General features: G+C 44.7%; 2 pseudogenes; both read right to left on the bottom strand.

Moving 5' to 3' along the window:
- Window positions 1-13720: 13720 nt before the first annotated feature.
- Window positions 13721-14486, bottom strand: LOC100756594 (annotated as a pseudogene).
- A 105-nt stretch (window positions 14487-14591) lies between these two features.
- Window positions 14592-16014, bottom strand: LOC113833342 (annotated as a pseudogene).
- Between the last annotated feature and the right edge of the window lie 4937 nt (window positions 16015-20951).

Consider the following 20951-nt stretch of genomic DNA (forward strand, 5'->3'; position numbering starts at 1 on the left):
GTGAATCACAAAGTTCAAAATCATGTTATTATGCCTCAAGATCTGGATCACATGTGTGGCCTCTATTCATTCCAGATATAGTCAAGTTGACAGTAAAGCATAGATATCAAGGAAGCGGTCCATAGTTGGGAATGTTCACTCACCACCTTCTTGCCCAATGGAATGAGAGACGTGGGTTCACAGGTACACAGGCCAGTGCAGGAGACATTTGTGATGATCTTAGAGGTCCAAATATCATTGATCCCATTGGTGTGTGCTAAAGTTGAAGACACTGGAATGAATGTACATGAAGGTAGGATATGAATCACAGAGCAAAGATCAGTGTGAGAACTCAGAAGTTAGCCTGGGGATTAAGAATAGGGCTTTCCCAAAAGTGCTCAGACTCCAGCTTAGACTCCTGTGGTTATACCTTGCTTGTACAAATAAAGCCTGTCTGAAGGTCAGTGTTTACCACTAGCTAACCATAGAGGTTGGTGGCCTGTACAGACAGAAAGGAAGTGAGATACCTGGGCAGAAACAGAATATAAGCAGGGAAAACAGGAATTCTAGCTCTTACTTGCTAAAATGCTGAGGAGAGAGCAGTCAGGTGTAGCTATGGCTTGCTCCTTCGCTGATCTCTTAACATTGTCCTCTCTGACCCCTGGTTTTTATTATATTAAGAATTGCATTACACAGGAAGGCTCCTACTTCCTGTGCTAAATGTGCTTTGACTAGCAAAGGCATATTGGGGGTCCTTAGGCTGACCTTGACAATGCCATCAGGTTTCATCCAGTGACTGAAACCAAACAGGAACACACATTCTAGTTTAACCCATCTCAGTCTTAACTCATCAGGAAGAGAACTCTGGTCACAGGCTGGGCTGGGAGAACTGTAGCTGTTCTTACAGAAAGTGTGGTATGAGAAGAAATTGTAAACAAATGCTGAGTCTAGTCTGGGCAGACATCCATTCTGAGCTAAATTGTTTCATCAAAGTAGGAGGCTGGAAATACCCCTCATTCTCTTTACCCATTAGACAGATCCTGGTGTGGACACTCATGCTTGCTGTCTCTTGTGTTCACTGTAGCTCACAAGACTTGACTGTCAGCTCCTTGCAGCATAGGAGCATGCCTGAAAGGCTTGCATGACTCAAAGATCCTAGCAACATAGTAAACCCCAATGGGAAGATGGAAGCTCAGGGATCCAAGCAATGAGTCTGAGGATTCACAGGAATTTTGGATGCTAATCAGACAACCCAAGTCTCTTTAGAATTAACTTGATAGCCTTCATTGTCGTGGCCCGGCATGTCTCAGCCCAAAGCCATGGCAGCCATGAGGTTCGGCCTGAGTGGGGGAGCATGGACTTGGAAACTCCTAGCAACCCAAATGAGATACAGACCAAACCCAGGCATCTTGTCATCTCAGGAGGCCTCTCAGCTCATGCTGAGAAGCCATGGTTTATTGAGAAGTCCATTTAAATAGTCTTCCAAGGGCAGGAGCAGCATCAGGAAGCATCTGTTATGATGCATATAGTTAATATCAAGTGATTCTATTAATTCAAGTGTTACCTAAACAGTTCCTACTCACGTAGATGGAGTTCTCAGCCCAGGTGTGGACTAGTCAATGCTATTCCATAATGGAACTTTTTTGGTCCCCAACACCTCTCTTAAATTAATAACAAGAAACCTATGCTTCTGTACCGGGACAGATGACTGTGCCTGTGTTAGGAGGCTCTCTTCAACCTACCAGGGATACCCATCATGGAATCACACATTCTGCCATGCATGTTCTGTCTTAGGATTCCCTGAAGGCAAGGAAAACTGTACCCATCTCTGGCTGGAACCAGTCTCTGTAAAACAAATAAGGTTAATAGGGGCTGGATTCCTGAGTCAGAAAAAAATCATCTGGGAGGTAGCACCTGAGCTCTCACGGCTGCAATTGTTCTCCTGTGGGATGGAGACATATAAAGGTTAAAACAACCTTTTAAAATCTCTGTGGGAATGACTCTAGTGCCTCTGATACAGACACTACTAAAGTTTGCTCTCCTAAACATATTTCTATCCTAAGGCTTGTAATTATGTTACATTTCTGTTAGAATGAACTGACTTCTAGTTCCTAGTAACATTTGCATAACACATAGCAAGGTTACAACCATTAACAATTTCATCATGAACATACATTAGGGTGAGTTACAATACAATCAAAAGACAATAAGATATTCTCACGATCTGTGGGGGTGTGAATAATTTCACAATTCGAAATGTTTTTTCCTTTATTACCTTCCTGGGACTCAATGTCCTCTGAAACTTTCTATTTCTTGCTTAAAATCCAAAGTTTTGAAATATGTAAAGTTCTGAAATCAGGTTTGTAATATTATACATAGTCTTTGAATGTTAACGAGATATGGACAAAAGACTTTTCAGTTAAGATTGTGTAGGGGTTTCTGCCACTCACTCTGGTTTATGCCAGTATCCAACTGTCCTAAATGGGTCCTTTTTCCCAAGGGGAAAACTGGCAAAACAGTTTTGTGCATCTAGATGTGGCAAGAAAGCAAGCTGTTTGTTTTCCCGTTCTTAGTCTGCTCCTGGATGAACACTCATGGATTCAGAGAGGTGGATACAGTCCATCTGTAGGGAAGCTGGGACTCTGGAAAGCATCGCAAAACTGGAACTGGGTGTGTGTCTCCTTTCTTCCTCTGGCTGTAGGACAGATGTCCTCAAAGTTCAGGAACACAGGTCCAGTGTTTCACTTTAGCTGGTTCAGACGGTCTTCCAAGGCCTCGGGTCCAATTCCCTCTGCTCCATGCATCTTACCAACCGCTACAGCAGCCAGCACACCGCATTCTCCACTTTGGAGAAAACAGACATGCTTTTGACCCCAAATAATTAACGGGTCTGGTCCCTCTATTCATCTCTCCATTTGACCTGAGAGAAATTCGCTAGAGTTCTGTCATGCCAGAATCTGTCTCCAGCAGATTGCTCATTGGCATCCATATTTAAAAAGTTAAAATAAACAGTGTGTGGTTTAATGCATCATATGAAGACTGGGGGGCACAGCTCCCCTCTTTTGTCTTAGAAGCTGTGTTTTTAAGGAGGTGTGAGCATGTTCTAAAATTCCTTGTCTTGAAGGATCACAAGGAATCTGTCTTATGACCATTTTCCCAATGGGTACAAAGTAACTGAAATGTCTCATTATAGTATCCACCTCTATTGTCTATCTTTACAATTTCTGGGATTCCCATCTAAGTAAAAACATCTTAAAACAGTAACTTATAACATCAAGAAATCTGAATACGTGTCCATTGCCACGTGTATGTATTTTTAACTTGCCAAACTCTGTAATGAGTAACATCCATTTGCCATAGATGGTTAGGGAGTAGACCTTGAGGATTCACCCCTAAATTAGCCATAGGTAGATATTGTGGACATATTTTACATTGTTTTTGTCCTGCAGTCTCTCTGGTTAAGCCAAATTTTTTTGTTAGACTTTTGATATTTTGATGAAGAAAGTTACAAGACAGAGCTTTCTCTATTTAAAGCAAATCAACCAATTTTATTAATCTGTTGACTCGTTTCATTTGGCTAGTAATCAGGGAAAAGGCCTTATTTAATACATTTCCAGTGTGATCCATAAACCATGGGAATTCTTAGGTGAATAACTTTTTGAATTTGCTCAAATATCTTAGCCTGTCTATTACTGGATCTTATGCATGGAACTGTCTCTTAGCTGAAAAGCCTTAAAGACATAGTGACTGTCAGTATACAAATTAAAGGAATTATTTACTAGGATCTGAAAGATTATTGCAATAGCTCGCAATGTGACTATTTGAGCTGAAGCCATAGCTGTCTGCTCTGTCTATTCTTTTCCATCAATAACATATGTAAACGACTCTCTCATTAGAGCCATCAGTAAAAATTAACACAGTATACTTTTATAGCATTGTTTTTTACAATTTTGGGGAATATAAGGATGTATCAGAGTAAATTGTAACAGCCTATAACCTGTAAATTGATTATCAATTTTGTCTGAGCATAAACAATCGCCCATGAATTATTGTTCTGAGTCTACCTGTTGCTTGGTATAAGGAATATTTATCATATTTGGTTCTCTTTAAAATACTTCCTAGAATCCCCATGGCATTTCTGCATCATGTAGGCTACTGCTTTAAGGGTTTAATACTTAGGCTGGTGAGACAGGTAGGTGTAACCATGGTAGTGGTTTCTTCTGCCATAGAACAGAAGTCGGACTATGTTTTGTGGGGAGCACATAAGCTTCCCATGGTTCTGCATAGTCAATATATCTGATGCTGAATCGCCTCCTCTAATTATAGAAAGACTTGTCTACCTTAGTTGTCTGGGTAAATTTGTATCATTATCTCCTTATAGAATCTTATTTAAAGGATCATTATTAGATGCCCCCAAAAAGGGACTCAACCGTTGAATATTTAACAACTTCTAACAAAAAAATTGTAAAATATCCTTTCTAATTTTTATCTATTAAGCCATAATTTCTTTAGAATACATCATATGTCCCAAACAATTTTTGAGATTTACTTAAAGTTTCTGAGTAGCCTTTTCTAATCTAACCTTCAAAGCTGACAAGCTGATAAGACCTCATTTGCATCTTGGCTGACCTGGCCTAATTTGCCATTTACAAAGACATATTCAAGCTGTGAATCTAACAGGGTGGCTGTGTCCTGAGGCTTCTTTTCATAAACCCTTCTTAAAATCATGCATCAATTTTTATTCTAGATTTTCCTTTTTAACCATAAAAATTTAGGAAGATCTGTATCCTCTCCTCTGCCAATATTTCTGTTAGAAATAATCCAGAATCATCCATAGATTCCTCATGCCCCTAAGCCAATGCTATAGACTTCTGCTATCTTTTTTATTGATCTCCTAGGGCTCAAATCATAAATTTTTCCTGTTGAGACATTGACTGGATGCTCTTTATGACAATGGATGCTCTTTCTGATTATATTTAAAGTGATTTTTGATAGTTTTAACTATATCCGAGGCAATTTAAGCATCTCTCTAATCATATCCAAGGCAGTTTAGGCATTTTCATTGGCCCACATTTATAAATTCACAATCAGATCACACATCCAGGTGTGGCCACACAGTTCATAACTGGCATACATCTCACATTTCTTTTTGCCTAGGTTATGATCAGTTAGTAGAAAAGAAAAATCCCTAATTGAAATTTCTCCTAACACAGTATCTATAGACAATCGTTGAAATATGAACATCCAAAATTTGAACAGATCTAAGCTTAAATATGTTGCCCTTTCTTCCCCATAACTCTTAAAACAGTTTCTGTCTGGCTGTATCAATAGCATTATATACATTTGACTAGCCATCAGCCATGGCTGCAGTTCCCAAGGCTGCAAGTTACCCCGAGGAGCTTTAGGCGGTCCGCCGCCCCATCAGCCATTTTGTCTAGCCTGCCGCAGGCGCGGGCACAAGGTGGCACCAAGCTGCTGGATTGCGGCCACTGCCAGGACTGACCTTGGCCTTAGCTGACTTTTGTCCTCCGAGCCACTGGAAAATCATTGGCTGTATTTTGGGCACAAGCCTGATCCCCTATTTTCTCTTTTGGTGGGACTCTGTCTGACCTGGTGCCCTTCCTGATTATGTCCCAAGCAACCTCTAGAAGGCTCTGTGCATTTTTCTCCCTGTGCCTTGCTTTCTCTGTAGGAATAACATTTTTAATTGAAGTTCCTGTAAGGCAGACACCATCACTAATCCTTGAGTGTAAGCTAGGTCCACATCTGAAAAATTCTTAGTGTGGCCTGGCATGCAGTACCAGCATTCTCATGAGCTAGCTGTTTCACAATCAAAGTTCCAACACCTGTGTCTCTAACTTTTTTGTACAATGTCCACACAGGCCTAGAAACCAATTCTGAACCAACTCCCTAGGTCCCTGCCTACTTTCTATAATAAATATCCTCCTCCTGACCAGCAGGCCTTGGTTACCCGCTTTCAATTTCCAAGAGGTGAGGCTTCTACAGTAATATTCCCTATCAGCCTCTGGGTAAAACTGCTGTTGGTTTTTAGTTCCTTGAGCTGTTGAATGGTATTGGCGCATGCATCCTGCTTATGTTCCCCTGATCCTCTCTGATCTGAGGAAACCTGTAAATTTTCTATCACCTGTAAGCAATATGGCTAAAATGTTTAAGTCTCTTAGCTCCTGCTGAATTTTCCCATTGAGTATTTGCCTTTCTGTATTCCCAGCTTAAAATGAAGGAGTTGAATACTCTCCATCTGGGTACTTATTAACTCTCTCCCTGCTCATCCCAATCATTTACCCAATCATTTATCCTATATATTCTTTATCATCCAGCCGCCCCTAAGTAGGCTTGCAGTTTTTTGTTCTCCATTACGTTCCTAGATATCTCCTGCAGTCCTGTGTGTAAGGCCACATCTGTGTTCTCAATCCCCGGCGCAACTCTGAAACACTGACAGAGTCACGGTGGTGGCTTTTGCAAGCAGGAAGGATCCTTTTAAAATTCTTAAACTCTAAATTCCCTATATTTGCTTTTGCTTTGTTTTAGCTCTCCTAGCTATTAAACTATACCCAAGTAAATATACAATCATCTGAGTAACAATTACGTGCCTGATTTTTCTAACTATCTACATTTTTACATTCAAGGCTAATTTACTTCTCTTCACCATCTGGCTAATAGTATTCCTGTTTCATATTTACAATGACCTGTATTTTTTTCACTCCGGAGTTCAACACATTACATTTTACTACTTTATCATCTGACTGACATTTCACTCTCACATCTACTTTGTGCACCTTTAATTACTTTAAGGGTTAAATAACCCGCTTTACCTTGTCAGCTGCTGGCTGACATTTTGTCTTATATATACTTTTGTGCACATTTCTGCTTTAAGGGTTAAATAACCTGATTTACCATGTTTTTTGTCAGCTGCTGGCTGATGTCTTCCTATTTTATATTACGGATATCTGTTTCCTATTTCTAAAACTATATACAGTTTTATTCCTGACTTAATGCTCTTCACTCACCACATTTGGCCAATTTCTTTTTTGTGTGTGCTTCTCCAACCAGTTTGACCGCAATGACTATCTCTTCGAAGTGTCCACGCTTCTGCATTTTCCATTGCTTCTTTGGTGTCCTTTTCTTCCTGGTGTCCATAGCTTCTTCCAGAGTTCTCAGGCCCCACATTGAACCCCATTTTGTCGTGGCCTGGCATGTCTCAGCCCCAATCCATGGCAGCCATGAGGTTCAGCCTGAGTGGGGGAGCATGGATTTGAAAACTCCTAGCAACACAAATGAGATAAGACCACACCCAGGCATCTTGTCATCTCAGGAGGACTCTCAGCTCATGCTGAGAAGCTATGGTTTATTGAGAAGTCCATTTAAATAGTCTTCCAAGGGCAGGAGCAGCATCAGGAAGCATCTGTTATGATGCATATAGTTAATATCAAGTGATTCTATTAATTCAAGCATTACCTAAACAGTTCCTAGTCACATAGACAGAATAATCAGCCCAGGTGTGGGCCTACTCAATGCTTAGGCCCATAGAGATGCAAACTAGGAGGCATTCTACACTGAGGCCATGGTATACAACAGCAGACTTGCTCGCATTAGCAATACAATTGTAGGCTGGCGTGCCCAGGTGTTCCTGTTTACTGAAACCAGAGGATGGACCTTAAGACATTCCATAGTGGAACTTTTTTTGGTCCCCAACACTTCATTTCCTTAAAATTGCTTTTTTAGACAGGATTTCACCATATATCTTGGCTGTCCTGGAACTTGCCAAGTTGACTAGGCTGTCCTGAGCTCATAGATCCCCTGTCTCTGCTCTCAAGTACAAGTACTTTGAACTAAAGTGTAAACTACCATGCTAAGGTGGTGTACATTTAAAAAAAATCTTTCAAGTTACCAATGACCTGCTTGGCTTCCATAGTACTCTAGCTTTGATCTTGCTGAGCCAAGAATACATATGGGGAATCCCCATCTACTTGCTCACTAATAAATCACAGAAAATCTGAGCTCTGCATGGTATTCTAAAGTAGATCACATGTAAGCTAATACAAAGTCAAACTAGATACTTTCAATTACTAGAGGCTAGTGTGTGATACACTTGGGGGCCATATTCTTAAAGAAAATTTCACCTCACAATGAACCCACCAGTCTTAGACTGAGAGAATTCAAACAGCATGTTTGGTTGGTACCTGACTAGGGAGCAAGCGGCAAACAGCCCTGCTTATGTATTTCTTAGTGGGCATTCAGAAAGTCATCTGTTACTTAGTTGCTATGACTGAATGCTGGGAAAGCAACTTTATGGTTTCTCTGGGCTCAATGATCTGAAGGACCAGTCTATGGCAGGGATGACATGGAAACAGTGATAGGTGGATGGTCACATGACAACAAAGTCAGGAAGCAGAAAATGCTGAATGCTGATCAGCTTGATTCTTTTAAATCAGTCCAGGACCACAGCCATCAGTATTTAAGGTGGGTCTTTCCTTCTTCATTAACCCAATCTAGAAATACCTTGTAGGAGATCTGGCAAATTTGGAGGTAGCATTTTGTATTTCCTTGTTGGGCATTTGTCTCTTGTAAAATTCCTCATCCTCATATTTCTTTGGCTGCGTTCAGGACACAGCAAGTAATCTTCTACTCCTGGGTTTGGGAAAACACAGGCTGGTAATATGAAGAAGAGATCATCCTTTTGGGAATGTCTGGACCCCAGGTAAAGACAAAACCCAGGTTCGTCTGCAGGCAAACCTGGCCTGTCTTACCTGCAAGGAACAGTCTGCCATGGACAACATACCACCTGCATCCAGGGACTGGTAGAAGGTCTTTATATTAGAGAAAATAGGTTGGCAATTCCCAGCCCTAGGCAGAGGTGATCTCATGGTAATTCTTCCCCAGGAAGCAAAGAAAGTCCCTTTCTGAAGTTTCAGCTTCAACTATGCCATTCTGCTCCTCCTCGAAATTTAGATGCATGGGTTCTTTGATGGCTATCTTCGGTTTCGTGGGATTTGGCCTCAAAATGTTTGCAGAATGACATTTTTGTTCTGAGTATGCATTTTGCAGGTGTCAGAGTGTCCCTCTTATTAATAGAGTTGTCCCAGAAGGATGTTCAGCAGGGGCAGGTGGTGCTTTGACTTTATAACTGAGGAAATGATATCCTTAGAAGTTGTGGTGGGGAGGGAGGGAACTGGTGGCATTTGGCCTATGGTTGAAGAAACATTGTTTCTCAGTAACTCGGACCAGTGTTGAAATTACTCCATTGAATAAATGAACTTGGCTATTCAAACAGCTAATGTTTATGCTGGAGGAACCTCTGTACAGAGCCATGTAGAGGGATCTGCAGTATACAATGAATGAGGGATTTCAGCTTCTTGGAGACAGGACCCTACTAGCTATATGCTCCATGTGGGACTGAAGGGCAGGCGTGGCTGCCCTTGGCCACCATGATGTCCAATTATCCGGCAAAAGCCTGGAGATTTGGATGAACCACAAGATGACTAGTCCTTTTCTGAGAGAATGTCTTCTACCTTTATTGTAGATCAGCCTTATATTACAGACTTAAAAAATCTCCAAGCGAATGGTTCACAACAGGATATTGATGCTAGTGGGGTGAAGTCAGGAAAACAGGAGGTACCTGTGGTTATGCTGAAAACAACTCTTAGAGATCCCGTGGGCTCTGGGTCCCAACATCTATGCCTTCTTTTTATATAACAAAACAGTTATCAAGTAAGAACTATAAGATTTCAACCATTCTTTCTGTGTTACTATAACTATCTTCAATTCTATCAAAGACCATAGAATGATAATATATATAAACTCTAGAACTGACAGGCACATTGCTTCCTAGACAGTCACCCAAAGTTTCTTGATAATGTTGGGGTATCCATCTTTAGCCTACAGGCCACAATGTGTCCGGCAGACTTCTCAGCAAAGCAGGAATTTCTAAACTGTCCACCTGTATTGGCAGTTTGTCTGTCACCTTTTTTCTATGTCCTGTGGAATGTCTGGCAGACTCTTAAATGAAGCAGGAACTCTTTAAGATTGTTCATCTTCACTGTGGGTCCTGCATGTCCAGTTTGTAAAATAGCCAAACAGTTCAGGAAAGGGCAACTTCTTCCCCAAATAGCTAGTCTTGACACATCAAAAGCAAACTCTATAATGAGTTTCTTGGATGTACATCTTCCTCTCAGGTGTAATTGGTGTTCCAGCAGCAGTTGTTTCTCACTGTTAAGAAAAACCCTAAACCATTTAAATGTCATGTATTCTGTGGGTCTTTGAAAGGTTTGAAGAATATCTATACATCTAGAATCTAAATATCAACAAATGAAGATCCATTCCAATACAAAGTATCATTTCTATATCATATTCCTCCTTTCCTTTAAAAAGTGATTGACTGTGACCACTACATTGGAGGACACAGCCCTGTGTTTGATACCCAGGCTTCCTTAAGCCAGCACTTGAGTTTCAGGTGTCGGCATCTGGTCTGAGAACATGAACTCCAGCCCTTGAACACTTGCTGACTCCTCACAATCTGGGCTTCCATGAGCCCAAGAGTCCTGCACCAAAAGCTACTTGTATAAGTACTTCTGAAGGAGCCTTGCCATGTGAGGGACAGACCATTGTTTGCCAGTCCATCCAGTAGAAGGTATTCATGAATAGCTCATGGAGGCACATGATCAGTTTGGGCGTGTCATTTCAACATGACCTTCAGGAGTGGACTCAAACTTCTATCCAGGGCTTCAGTATGAGCTTGACTAAGGTGTCCCTAGGATGGACATTCACTTTGGAGGTCCCTGTTAACTGAGGCGTATGTCCTTGCAGTATCCTGCCCGGGGCTCTTCCTCTGTTCAGTTGTTTTCTCTGACCGCCATCAGGTAAATGCTCCACTCTGAAGATATTCTGAACTTTTTTCTGGGAGTGAGTTTTCCCAGCCTAGGATTTGGAATATGAACAGAGATTAGGCAGTACCTGTCTAAGGATTCCAAGGAAGATAGGATGACAGGCACAGCACATCTTTGCCAGAATTGCTTACCCACTGTCTGCTAATTCTTGTCCCCTGTCCTTCCTAGGTCTCTATCCAAGTCAGCACTTCGTGCTCACAGGGATACTCGGCACCCTGGGAGTGAACAATACCCTTCAAGCCCTCTGTAGGTCCTAGCCTGAGGACAACTGTGGGCTGTTCATCTGAATTTGGGATTTGAGCCTTTTGTCATGGTCATGGTTGTATTCTTGTGCTCACTTCCTTGTTTTTTCATGCAAAACTGTTTTATTAGAATCTGTAATGCTAAGGATGGTGGGGGAAATAATATCCAGCTTAAATCACTCTCAAAACCAGAGAGGGATCACAGCTGAATAGTGAGAACACTGTATGCTCAATACAAGTTCATTCTTCCTTCAACGTTATTGTTCAAAAAGAAATGTATGTGAATATGGTATAAATCTTTAAGTCACACAAGGAAAAGACAGGCCTGGAACACACCTCAACCAGTCCATTATGCTCTGTACTATCCTGACTTTGGATCCTTCCCTGTGTCTATGGTCTTTCATACCCTGATTGTGCTGGGATACAATCCATACCATTTCCAAATCTCGTTTCCTGTCCATGGTTGGGCCTTCAGTGTTGGCCCTCAGCCGATCAGGAGCCCCTGATTCTCCAGGGACACCTCTCTTGTCTGAATCTATGAAACATTGTTTTTAAATAAATCCAAATCCCCTTAAACAGTCATTCTGTGTCTCAATGCATCACTTGAGTCCTGGACTTCGTTTCTCAGAGCCCAGCATTAATCTGTCATTTATACCCAACAGGAACATAGTGAGGCCTCCAGGATATAGACACAGTATCCCTGGCAATCTAGACATCTCTGACTCACAAAGTAGACCTCTTTTGGCTCTCTTATAGCCAGTCGTATTTCCATGAGATGAGAACAATGTTGGGCAAATATGTCTGGCATGACATTACCGATGCTATCGTAGATTTCTTCAGGAGCAGGGTGTACCTCCCGGGCCAGATGTCTCAGGTTGGCAGTGTGCTGCAGCAGCTTCTTCAGACTGGACACAGACAGGAAGTTCTTCACAATTCACCTCAACCAGCTGAGAACACTGTCTCAGGGCAGGGAGAAGGACCCCAATTTGGAAGTCCATGAGCAAATACAACCCCTCAATTTCAATGTCTGCAGTGTATCTGTCAGTCTCTCTAGCAGCATTCCTAGAAGTGGATGACTTAAATTTAAAAAGCTGACACCAGTCAGGTCCAGATGTGTGAGCTGATGGATGCTTAGATCCTGGGAAAGATACCTCATGTCTGATTCTGATAGCACACAGTGCGTGGTTGGAAGGGTCTCTAAGGGATTCCTCAAGGACCTGAGCACTTGGTTCAGTCTTTAATTCAGGAAGAAAACCCCATTCAAATAGATATGCTTGAGCTTGATGAGTTGGGAGACCTGGGAAATGATCTTTCATCTCTTGGTTGCTAATCCATTCCAAAGGCATTAAGATATCATGGAGATGGAGTTTCTGAATGTTCTCATCTTGCCCTTGTAAGCATTACAAGGGATCTCATGTCCCAGGGAACAGTCGCCTCCAGTATAGATCTTGGCTCTAATATCTCCAGCAACTTAAGGGGGTTAAAGGCAGGACGGCCCAAATCTCCAGCTTTTCACAGTTCACCTGCAGAACATCTTTTCTCTTTTTGGCCCATCAATGGAAATACTCTGGGCATTTAACAGATGCCTGGACTTGATGAAAAGGTTCATCATCACAGTCACAACCTGCTTTCCCTGTCATATTGGATAACCCACCACTGGTTGGGTCTCGCTAACGATATCTGGAGAGCAGACACGATCCTCTATTCCAGCCCATGCATTCCAGAAGTTATGTTGGGCATCCCAAAGATCCAGCACTTCTAGTTTGCAATTCCTAGGGCGATCATTTTGCTTAATCAGCAAATCAAGGCCACCCATCACAGCTTTCAAGATCACCAGATCGGGAATCTTCATCGGGGCTCTCACAGGAAGGCATTGCTGAAGGGCCAGGGTGCCCATATCGCTGTCAGGATGTCTGTCTGTTTGCCATGAAGGCACCTTTCAAAAGTGTTGGGAAGAGTTCCATGGGTACTTCCTTCAGAGCAGATACAACCAGAGCTTCATCTTACAGCAGACTTCTCATTGCTGGCTGCTGGAGTGTGGATGGGGAGCTCCTCCTGAACTTCGTATACACAGGAGCTCAGGCTCAGGCTGAAAGGGCTGATCCATGTAGGACCTCTTCACCATACCTCACCCTGATGCCTCTTTCATGCCTGTCTTCAGTGTGGCTGTGGAAGAATGCCTGATGCTCTCCTTTGCTTATTTTTGAAGCATAGTTCTGAGATCTCTAGGCAGAGGTCCAAGCCTCTGAACTAGCTGCACTTCAGCCTGTTTCTGGCAATGTTCATGCCTTATACTTGGCCTCATGTCTTGGTAATGTCCATTCATGGAAGATTTCTTAGGCTTTCAATGATATTTCACCTTCATGGAAAAGTCTCCAGTCTCCAGAAATGTATTGACCATTTTCCATGTATCTCTGGGTCTTTGGTTTGGATCTTGTAGGGACATCTGAATTCTTGGAAACCTGATCTGTTCAAGATGGTCTTGCCTAAATCAAGACGTGTTTCCACATGTCTGGTTTCTCATTTGGAAAATTGTAAATATCTTTCTGAACTCTCTGCTTGGGAACACGATATTTCTCAGGACATTGTTCAGATCTACAGCAGGGTTCTGAGGATGTTGGTGGCCCTCATCACGTCCAGCTGAGGCTTCTTGCTGTTCATGACTCGAAGTAACTGCAGCCGAGAAAAAGAGCCAGTTGGAAAGTCCCAAGAGGGGCTGAAATGTCCTCTTCTTGCCGGTGTCCCCGGGGCGCCTTCTCCTGGGGCAGGCTCTCCTGGAAGGACCCCACCGAAGCGGTGGAGCCCTTGGCTACCTGTGTGGCACGGGCCAGCTCCTCCTTCCTCTGGTGTCCTGGAGGGTGAGGCCGGCTGAGCTGGGCATCTGGACCTTGTGTGCTCGCTCAGGCCAGGTTCTGCAGTCGGTTCAGCTGGTTCTTGGCCACGTGGTCCTTCTTGGCCTGAATCTGCTTGGCGAACTGGTCTTCCATGGGGTGGGCGCCCCCTGGCACCTGGATCAGCCATTCCTTAGTGTCATCCTGGCGCACTTGTAACCCAGCGGCGCCGCCACTGGCCACTCACGCGAGGTTGGTCTTCTTGGGCCTGATGCCCTTTAGGCGCACGAACTGCTGCCAGCAGCTGGCTGATGACCAGCTGCGTGTTGTCCCGCTCCAGGGTCCGCAGCTAGGCCTTGGCCAAGGGCCCAGCATGGCGCAGCACCGTCGGAGGGGTGGTGGTCCGAAGCCAGCAGGTTGCCCAGGTCGAGCTCCAGCTCCAGCTCTTTGTGCACCGCGATGCCCGGCAGCTTCTCTGCTGCCTCCGGCTCCACCTTGGCCAGCAGCTCGTCCACGTTCGGGCCTTCCATGGCCCCCGATGGCTGCGGTCTGGTGTCCTGACTCTGGGGCAGCAGCAGAAAGCTGCTCCCCTGGACAGCAGCACCCAGAATCCGGCCGGCAACCACGTGCTGGAGTCAAAATCCAGAAGATATATGTTCACTTCCGGGATACGCAGAACTGGTTCTCGAGTGGGAGGCTCGAGCCAAAATCACTTTTTTGGGGGGTGGGGGGTTAAAGGTCTCCAGGCTTTTTATTGCAGTTGACTCAGACTTGGATGGTCCCAGCCTCGAGAGGGGACAGCCCTCCCTCCGGTCATGGGAGCACTCATCACAGAAGCCCTGTCTAGAAGCTCACAGTGATGCTTGGTGTTATTGTCTTTGAAGTATGTGGCACACTGGCTGCAGCTCAGGATCTGGGAGTTGGGCCTCCAGTAGGCAGGGGCGGATCTGGTCTGTTAGCCAAGAAGTCACAGCCTTAGTGGGTCCAAGGCTAAGCTCAGACACTGACTGAGCCATAAAGTTCATCCCATCCAACAGACATTGGGGCAGCATTGTTGTTGTCCTTCAGAAATGCATCAGTTCCAGGCCACACATGTACAATCTCGGTCGGCACCACTGTATCACAGGATCTTGGTTCCCAAACCAGTATTGCTGGCTCCCATAGACCATAGCAGAGTTAGTGAAAGACCCTTGGGGTGAGGAGTCTCCCCAATCCGGCTGGCTCCCCAAGAACTCAAAGTCCAGTCCAGTTGATGCAAAGAGCAAGAGGTTTTATTGAACGGGAAGCGTTTGTACAAACGGGCCTTCTCAGCACACAGGCTAGAGAGAAGCCCCGTCGCTCAGTCACAGGCGCTTTTAAAGGCAAAAACCATAAGCTTAAGGGGGGTTTGCTACCCTCTGACTGTTGAGTCCGTGACAAGAGTCACGAGCTTAAGTTTCTTACCTTGGGGCCAGATGGTCTCCAGGCCCATCCCTTGGGTAAATAGACCAGACCTCTGAGTGTGATAATCAATCTTGCCTAAGACAGTGGTCTTTGCTTCTCAAGGACTCCGTTATCTATTGACTCCTGGTCAGTCTGTTCCCATATGGGCTTCTCCTAGGGGGGTAGCCATCTGGAAATTCCTGATCTGGTGGTTTAGCTATCTTAGGCTTTGCTGGCAGTAGGGAAATTCCAGGAACTGAGTCGGGGTGAGCAAGTCTCTGGGTCAGGGGCACATCAGGGGGGTGGCAAGCAGAGCTGCATCTGGTTCCTTAGCTAGATAATTTTAAATCTTTCATTGGGACATTTGACCTCATACCCAGACCAGGCGTACTTTGCAAGTCCCATCCAGGGAGAGTCAGTGGAGGCAGATGTTTTGGGCACCACGCTGACCTCCTTGCCTCTCTTCATAGCAGTATAAACTCGGTTGTCATACTGGTGTATGACATACAACGAGTCTTGGCTTCATGAGGTACTCCTTCCTTGCCATGGTTCATGCTGTTCTTACATCCAACCCACAGCTGAGGCAAGCGAGGAGCAGGTGAAGTGCTCGTCTGGAAAACATGAACTGTGCACCATTTGGTCGTTAGGGATCTCACCGCTGAAGCCGTTGCTCAGTGCCTGCACTAAGCACTGGAGAACTGGGTGTTCTGCTGGCATCCTCGTGAGAGGTTCTCAGGGCAGGAGCCAACTGACCTTCAGGGCTTTGAAGATGACCCCGGGTGCCTGGGAGACCTGGTAGTATTGTTCTCAAGCAGCTGCCGGGGGGGATTGGATGTCCTTGTTCCCTCGTAATGAAGGGAGCTAAAGGCTTCGGGGAAGCGATCCAACTTCCTGAACCTGTTCTGGATGAGCTTCTCCAGCGCCTCTGAGGGGTGATCTGTCTACCATGGGCTGAGGGGTGATCTGTCTACCATGGAGATAGGCCTGCTCCTTTACTTGTTCCCGGAGACAGGCATGGTCCCAAAATCACTTCTTACATGCTGCTTGAGACATTTTCTTTAAGGTCTGATGTATTGTATAGGTATGTGTTCAGGTACACACAGGTGAGGTCAGGTGCTCTGAACTTTGAAGCTACCTGCCATCCCTGTTGTAGAAGCTTTCTTTATGTAGGCATGATGACAGCAAAGGACAGTGACGACTCCCTAACTCTGAAGAAGGCTCTCCTAAGTTCCTGGTTGTGGGAGACTGAGAGGGCCACCCTTGAGTGGAAAAATACCCAGGAGCGCCAGCCTGCACTGCAGCTTTAATGCCTTCATTCTCCTGTCCTGTGGATTGACTATTGCTCTGCTCTGTCAGCTTTTCTTAAAGCATGAGCTCTCCCTGCCAAACTCAGAGGGAGATGTCTCCTGAGTGTAGATTCAACAGAGGCCACAGCAAATCCAGATCCAACAGGGACTAAGGGCTGCATGATTTAGGCTTGAACTATCAGGTTTAGCAAATGGCCCAACCCAGCACATGTAGTTTTGGGTCAACACAGGATGCCAGGGCAGGGCCAGGTACCAGATCTTGGTCCCCTTGAGTGGGGCTGGGTCCAGAGGTCTAAACCTTATGGTGGTGGAGGGGAGTGTCTTGGCATAATGGCCTGGGACAAGTGACAACCTCAGATGACCTGAGAAATTAGAAGCCAGCCTGTGTGGATTCATCAGCCCCTCTGAGCCTGGTGACAGGAACTTACATGATCCTGGTGGTGTGTGGCTCCTGCACCACATCTAGGTCCAGTGGAACAAGTATCAGGCGAATGCCTGGAGATTTAATTAAGAGATGTCTGGCCGATTATGCTATGTGCATCTCAGTTTTTACAGGGAGGGAGCAGCCTGAAGTACAGACTTTTACACCACAGTGGAAATACCCCAGGTATTAGAGCTGTCTTTTATGCCAGTGGGGGTATGGTGGGGGCTGTAACCCAGGACTAGAAAACAGGATGCACCTGTCATTATTGGCAGACAAGGCATTCATGCAGATCCTGTGGGGCCTGGGACACATCTGCCAACAGTGTTTGAGGGCTAAGGCTCCAGAGTCACAGGAGATGGACATGTATGAAGGGCAAGGTGCCAAAGGATAGATAGAACTGTCCCATGTTTCCCTAACTGCATCCTGATGGGGAAAGTCCTGTGTATTAGTATCTCTTATGGTTAATGAATAAACACTGACTGGCTGACTGGCTAGGAAGGAAGTGATGTAGCTGGACAGAACCAGAATACAAGCAGGGACAAACAGGAAATCCCTCTTCTCTGCCAACATGCTGGGCAGTCCGTGGAGGACACCAGAGGAGTAATGGGTCCCTGGACCACTCTCCAGTAAGACAACATGGAAATACTTAGATTATTAGAATTGGGATAACTTAGACAGAGCTAGCCAAATAAGCCAAGGCTGATGGTCAATGGAATGCTAATGTTTTGTGTGGTCATTTGGGGTTGATGCGGCTATGGGACCAGGCTGGCGGGAAGAGCACACATGAGCACATCCTGTGTCCACAGAGAGGCTAACAGGCCGGAGCTCAACTACTGCCCTCCTGTTTCTGTCTCCAGACCTGAACTTTAAGGCTGGTGTGTGGGACTTAGTAACCTCTCCTGTTTCCATAGTGTCTAGAAGGGGGAGGGACGTTCATGCTCCTGTTTCTCTACTTTGCTTCAAATTGTAGGATTAATGTCAATTCTGTGGGGCTATTACAAAAACATTTGTGCATGGGAAGTCTTCCTACTTGAAGTGGATATAAGGGTATTTCTTGGGTTTTATTTTCTTGGGAAATGAGGCTCATCTGGCCTTACTTGAACATAGTGAAGCTGGGGCGGGGGTAAAGGCTAGGCAGGTCATCACTAAGAAAGCTCATCTGACTAGATTGTGTTAGAAAGAGCCCAGGGAAGATGAAGTAGCCAAGTGTCTCCTGTGCCACAACTAGGTCTAATGGAAACTCCCCTTGTGGTGATGGCACCACGACCAAGTCAGTTTGGGGCAAAAGCCTGGAGATTTAGTTAAGATGTCAGAAATATCTGGTTGTTTGTGCTAGGAGAATGTGTGTATGCCTCTTTTTGCAGGGAGGGAACAGCCTTCTATAGAGACTTACACCTGGGGTTTTTCACTGTGCTGTAAGTGGTCGTGGTTTTGGTGCCAGTGGGGTAAGGCCAGGGCTGTAAGCCATGCCTAGAAAACCAGATGAAACTGAGTATTGTTTGCCAAGCAACTCAGGGAGACCCCATGGGCTGGGGCCAAACATCTCCCAGCATCTCTCCCAACAGCCAAGGCCTAGTTTCCCCAGATGTGCTGCTTCTTGGTTTGTTTGTCCACTGCCTGTGGAGAGTGGCTCGGGACTCTGAATATGGGGGGTCAGATCCCCTGCTTGAAGAGGAATCTCAGACACTTTGGCAGGGCTCCAGCCAAGGTCTTCACTGAACCCCCAGGAGTCACAAATTGGCAGTGCAGACACATGGTCATGATGGGGCCACATTCCAGATGTAACCACTGGTCATAGGTCTTCATCTTCAAAGCTAATGATCGGAGGTGGCAGCCTAAGAATCTTAGGTTTCATTACAGATCTCACACTGGGAGCCTTGCTCACTCCGAGGAAGGAAGTTGTGTTCAGTTGGGAGATACTTTTAATGACTTAGACCATGCTGCCCACCATTTCCAGGCTCCAAAGTTCTTACATGCCACTAGCTATTTCCTGTCCCAGGGATTGGGATTGGCAGGTAAAAACATACTCCTATTATGACAGAGCACACGTTACAGGACTGCTACTTGGGAATAATAGTTCTTAGGAACCAGGATCTCTGTATGGTAACTGACCTCCATGTTTGGGTTCCTGTAGGGGTCATTAAGCTTGCCTGTAGGAAGTCTCCAAGAGAAGAGGAGGTGCATAGACTTCCTGGGAGACTGGTTGAGACATAGGCTCCAGATTGGAAGTGTGAAGAACCCTGCTATTCCTTCAATCTACTGAGGCAGAGGCTGTCAGTGCTGTTAGTCAGGCTGCCCTGCTGTCTTCTCTCTCTCTACATCATCCAAAGTCAAATGAACATTTTTAATGCATAGCAATCTTCCCTTTTCTGTCTGATTCTCAGGCTGAGATCTCCAAATTAAGGTGAATGTGCTGACAGAGTGAGTCATTCCACAGTGAGACAGACTAAGAATGACAAAGCTGGGGTTAGATAAACAGTCGTCAAAGATGTCCACTTCAAATTCAGTGTCCATTCCTAGAATTCCTTAAGACACCTCATGAGATGCTAGGAAATCTCTTTACCAGGGCATGTAACATCTTATATATTCCAGATCCCACTAGCCTTGACTCCTCCACACTCAGGGACCTGACTTTGGTCAGAGAGGAGAGTTGGGATAGTCTCCAAGTACATCATTAAAGCTAAAGGCATTAAGAGTGGTCATGAGAAGGAATTGAGAGAGATCAAGGATCGAGAAAAGAAGGGGTCAGCCACCCAGCCACACAGTCAGCCTGCTCTCTAACGCCAGCGCCGCCTCTCGCTTGCTGAGCTCCAGCCAAAGGAGAAAGGGGTTAGATAAGTAAGGAGCTGCTCTTGCCATGGCTCGTACAAAGCAGACTGCCGGCAAATCCACCAGTGGTAAACCACCTAGGAAACAACTGCCTACAAAAGCTGCTCACAAGAGTGTGCCCTCTACTGGAGGGGTGAAAAAAAACCCATCGTTACAAGTCTGGTACTATGACACTCCATGAAATCAGACGCTATCAGAAATCCACTGAACTTCTGATTCACAAGCTCCCCTTACAGTGTCTGGTTCGAGAAATTGCTCAGGACTTCAAAACAGATCTGCACTTCCAGAGGCCTATCTGGTTGTCCTTTTTGAAGATACCAACCTGTGTGCTATCCTCGCCAAACGTGTAACAATTATGCCAAAATATATCCAGCTAGCACACCGCAAAAGCAGAGAACATGCTTAAGATCCACTATGAGGGGAAACATTTCATTCTCAAACATTTTTTCTCTTCCTGTTAGTTGTGAATGTTATTTTTTCGATGAGGTCAAAAGGTACCTAAGTATATGATTGTGAGTGGAAAAATAGGGGACAGAAATCAGGTATTGACAGTTTTTCCATTTTCATTTGTGTGAATTTTAATATAAATGCAAGATGTAAAGCATTAATGCAAGCAAAATGTTTCAGTGAACACATTTCAGCAGTTCAACTTTATAACAAAGTTATATTATAAACCTGTTAAATTATAAACCTGTTAAAATTTTCTGGGGGAAAAGAGTAATGAGATCACCCGACAGAGCTCATTCATTGGTTTAGAGCATTTGCTGGTCTAGAAAAGTCCTGGGGTTGGCTCACAACTGTTGGACTGTTCCATGGGAGGTGATGTCCTAGCCTTGGTGGACACACTCAGCACCCAGAAACATGCAGGGAAATGCACAATACAAAGGTTTTTCAAAATGGCTGCATTGAACACTGCCACAATGTATTGGAGGAAATGGCTTAAATGAAGACTTGGCTATTCAAACTGCTAGAGAGCTCTGTATGACATGAAATAGAGCAATTCAGGATTTAAT

The sequence above is a fragment of the Cricetulus griseus genome (assembly GCF_003668045.3).
Source record: "Cricetulus griseus strain 17A/GY chromosome 1 unlocalized genomic scaffold, alternate assembly CriGri-PICRH-1.0 chr1_0, whole genome shotgun sequence".
NCBI lineage: Eukaryota > Metazoa > Chordata > Mammalia > Rodentia > Cricetidae > Cricetulus > Cricetulus griseus.